Source organism: Orycteropus afer, unplaced genomic scaffold (genome assembly GCF_000298275.1).
Source record: "Orycteropus afer afer isolate SDZICR_OR568_19922 unplaced genomic scaffold, OryAfe1.0 scaffold00002, whole genome shotgun sequence".
Lineage (NCBI taxonomy): Eukaryota > Metazoa > Chordata > Mammalia > Tubulidentata > Orycteropodidae > Orycteropus > Orycteropus afer.
Genome location: NW_006921589.1, coordinates 37,702,585 through 37,707,213, shown reverse-complemented (window position 1 = coordinate 37,707,213; position 4,629 = coordinate 37,702,585). Strand labels below are relative to the sequence as shown.

General features: G+C 36.3%; 1 protein-coding gene across 1 annotated transcript in view; it reads left to right on the top strand.

The window, feature by feature from the left end:
* The window catches only part of LOC103193076, a 61,093-nt gene that overhangs the window by 16,679 nt on the left and 39,785 nt on the right, over nucleotides 1-4,629 (top strand). The window lies entirely within an intron of this gene.

The following is a 4,629-nucleotide window of genomic DNA, read 5'->3' as shown; positions in this document are numbered from 1 at the left end:
TATATGTATTAGGAGCTCTGGTGGCGTAGTGCCTAAGCCATTTGACTGCTAACCAGAAGGCTGGCAGTTCAAACCCACCAGCCACTCCTTGGAAAGAAGATTGGGCAATCTACTTCCATTGTGATACTGACTCAGAAACCCCAGGAGGGGTCTTATGAATCAGATTCGACTTGACAGCAGTGAGGTTTTCGTTTTTTTTTTTTTTAAATGTTTTATATCCGTAAGTATTCTCTGCATTTTTTTAAACTTTTATTTGTGTTTGTGTGGTATTGGTATGTAGTCTCCAATTTTTTTTTTAATGTATTTTATTGAAATATAATGTATGTATAGTGAAATACACAAAACTAAAGTGACATGGGTCAGTGCTTTTTTTTTTGACAGTATCCCCTCCCCTCCCTGTATCCAACAAAGAAAGTTTCCTTCCATATATAAACGTTTCCTTGACTTTTTACAATAATGAACTAATATTTGTCCTTCTGTGATTGACTTATTTCACTCAGCATAATGTCCTCCAGATTCATCCATGTTATGCAGTGTTTTGCAGATTCTACATTATTCCTTAGTGTTGCATAGTATTATACTGTGTGTATGTACCATAGTTTGGTTATCCATTCTTCTGTTGATGGGCACATAGGTTGTTTACATCTTTTTGCTATTATTTTAAATAGTGCTGCAATGAACATGGGTGTGCATATATCTTTCTTGTCCTGCCTCTCACTTCTTTAGGATATATACCTAGTAATAGGATTTCTGGGTCAAATGGTATTTCTAATTCCAGCTTTTTAAGGCATTGCCATGGTGTTTTTTCCACAGTGGTTGTATCATTGGACAGGCCACCAGCAGTGTATGAGAGTCTCAATCTCTCCACATCCTTGCCAGCATTTATTATGTTCTGTCTTGTTGAACTTTGCCATTAGTGCTGGGGTGAGATGGTATCCTGTTGTTTTGATTTCCATCTCTCTGATGGCTAATGATTGTGAACATTTCTTCATGTATTTGCGGGCCACCTATGAATATCCTCTTTGGTGAAGTGTCTGTTCATGTCTACTGGCCATTTTTTAATTGGATTGTTAATGTTTTTGTTGTTGAGGTGTTGGAATTTTCTATAAATTTTAGAAATTTATCGGATATGTAATTATCGACAAGTATGAATTTATTGCTTTCGTTTTGTATGTGCTTGTTCGTGGTGTTCCTGATTTCTTTGTTCCATATAATATTCTGTGCTTAGCTCCTTTTGTTATGAATGATGTTATTACTTCTTTCATTGCTATTGTTTCAGTATTTGCTAAATATTTGTGTTGGTCCTCTTTTTTATTTTGAGATGAAGGTTTATCATTTTTCTTTGAGGTTACTCTGTGATTTATAATTTTCTTTCCAAGTTTAGAACAGTCTGTTCTATCTTGTAGTTGTCTTGACTTTCCTGCCATTTAGAAATTCTGTAACTACACAATTTTTTTCTGTCTTTTGGTTTGTAGTTGTCCTAATTTGTCAGTTGATGTCTCTGGTTCCCTGTTTACAATCTTGTAGGCTTATTTACTTTGGGTACTTCTATAACTGGTTTGGTTTCTGGATTATATCATCATGTGTGTTAATGGGCAGTGGTGGTTTGCTGTTATTGGTTCTTTGTCTGCAGGACTCCCTTTAACATCTCTTGTAAGGTTGGTCTGATTTCAACAAATTCCCTTAATTTCAGCTTACTTGGAAATGTACTAATTTCACCATCATATTTGAGGGGACAGTTTTGCTGGATATAATTCTTGGTTGGAAATTTTCTCTTTCAGGGTTTTATATATACCATCCAATTGTCTTGTCACCTGCATGGTTTCTGCTGAGAAATCCAGGCTTAGTCTTATCGTTTGCCCCTTGTAGGTAACTTTTAGTTTTTCTTGTGCTGCTTTTAGGATTCTTTCTTTGTCCTTGGTTTTGGTGAGTTTGATGATGATATGTCTTGGTGATTTTCTTTTGGGGTCTGTCCTGTTTGGGGCTCATTGGACTTCTTGAATGGATATATTCTCATTTTTCATCTTGTTGGAAGTTCTCTTCCAACAAATCTTCCACAATTTTTTCTGTGGTTTTATTTGTTTCTTCCTGTTCTGGAATTCTGATTACACATAGGTTGTTATTCCTTTTGATGGTATCCCACATGAACCTTAGGCTTTCTTCATTGTGTTTTGATCTTTTTTCTGATTGATCTCTTTCCAAGGGAGTATTGAGGTATTTGCCTTCAATCTCACTAATTCTGTCTTCCATTAATTCAGTTCTACTCCTTTGCCCGTTCAGTGTCTTACCTATTTCTGAAAATTTAGTATTAATCCTCTGGATCTGTCTGTAAATTTTGTATCATTTCTAATTTTTCATTTATTTTGTCATTCTGTTCTTGTATAGTCTTTTGAAATTGCTCTAGGGTTTCTCTGTGTTTTCCTCAATTTTATCAGTATTTTCCTTGATATGTCTCTGAAGGTATCTACATATAATTCTTTTGAATTCTTTATTAGGGAGTTCCAATGCTTTGTCTTCCTCAGGGATGTGTTTTGGGTTTGTATCCTGGTGCCTTGTTTCTCCTCCTTTATCTTGCTTCATTGTGAGACTGTGATGCTTTGTTGTCTCCGAGGCATTGTGACATTTTTGGGTTTATATTTAATTTGTGATTGTATGTTGGAGTGACCTGCCCCTGATTTTTGTTTCCTTTGGATGTTATCTACGTAAGCAGGGTAATGTGCTTTGTTCCTCTGTTCGTTAGTTGGCAGCACTTATGCACTCACCTGTCTCCTTTCCTGTTGTCAGCCTCCCATATGTCCCTGCCGTCGTTGGCAAATGGAATCTCTTATGTCCCTGGAATCCAAATGACAATGCTATCACTTTAAAATCCACAATGGCTGCCACTTGTAAACATTCAAAATGGCTGTACCCTCAGTCGCTTTAAATATCCAAAATGGTCGCCCTTTCTAAACAAGCAAAATGGCTTCACCCTCTGGACAGCCGAAAGTCCACAGCTCAGGTTGTCTCTCTTTGCTGTTTCCTTCCTAGTCATAGGTCACCAGTGCAGTTGTCCCCGCACTCCTTGGCGACCAGGGGTGATCTTTAGCTCAATTCTCAGGTCCCAACACCACTTGGAAATATTCAGGCTGTTGGTCCCATCAGACTAGCTGATAGTCCACTGCTCTGACTGTCTCCATACTCACTGTTTTTGTTCAGGTTTTTCCACTTGTTGATGCCTAGTCCACTTCTATGTACTTCCTTTAAAAACTCAGGGCTCCAGGATTGTCTTCTGTATCTCTTTTCATTGGTTTCTCTTTTCTTTATTGAAAAGGGTCTGTGTAGCTTGTCTGCCTACTCCACCTTCTTACTGGAAGTCTCCCTATTGGCAAAAATACTTTCTTTTTTTTAGTAATTGATTGAAGTTTATTTAATACACAGTTTGCAAATTGGGGTAACATTTTAACTAGGGAGTTAAAAAATGTCGCAAAGATTAAAGAACTGTCAAAGATTCTTAGACCCCATGTTACTGACATTGCCATGAAAACAGGTCCAGACCAGTGTTAATATAGTAACAATTTACCCTAGAAGCTGTGTAGCTTCTAGTCTGACCTTTGACTGTTTCTGTTTCCCAACACTGACAAAAATGGATAATTCTTTAAAAGATCCTAATGCCTGAGGCAAACTGGTCTCCCTAAGCTACTTACTAGGTTATTATTTGACTTAAGGGTGACTTCAGGAAATCAGTTTTCTCAAGGCTTACAGTTCAAAAGAAGAGCTTATATGAGTCACTCAACTCCTCTTGGCAAAAATTCTTAATGGAAAAGTTCTTAATCACTTACAGGAAGGTTTATGCACTAAAGTATCTTTAGAGATGTTTAGAACCAGTGCAAGGTGTTCCACAAAAATAACTGCCCTTAACAAGAAGCTGTTCTACCTGATGAAAGAGAGGAAAAATGTGGAATAGAATTTCAAATTTTTATAGAAACCAGACTTACTGGACCCATTGTGACTGGAAAACCCCTATATATGTTGTCCTGAGATAATAATTTAAGCCATGAACCAAAACTATCCCATGAAACTAACTTTAAACTAAAAATGGTATATCTGTCTAGTAAAGAATATTTGCCTTGAGTAGTGCCCCCTTTTTAAGAATTAGCTATATGAGATCAAATTAACATCAGTAACTCCATAACAGTGTAGTTTAGGGGACAGAGAGCCAAAGTTAATGGTGGTGATATAGTGTGGGTAGAAATATTGAACTTATGACATAGTGCAAAGAATGTCATTAGAATACACATGTAAAAATGTTGAAGGAGTGTGTTTTGTTACGTTTATTTTCACCAAATACAACATTAAAAACAAAAAAAAAAGGGCCTTTCTCTTTAGATGACTACCTTTTTTTTAAATTGTGATTTGGGTGAAGATTTACAGAGCAAATTCACTTTCCATACATCATTTCACGTATACTTTGTCTCACGTAGATGACTACTTTTTGAACAAGTTCATATTTTGATTTAGAAATTTAAAACAGCATCTGGAATTTTTAGTGGCTGTCTAAAATAATGTTTATGGGGCAGTATATTAGCTCCTAACTCTTCTTTATTTATGTATTTAGTTGTGATTTGGGTGAAAGTTTATAGAGTGAATTTG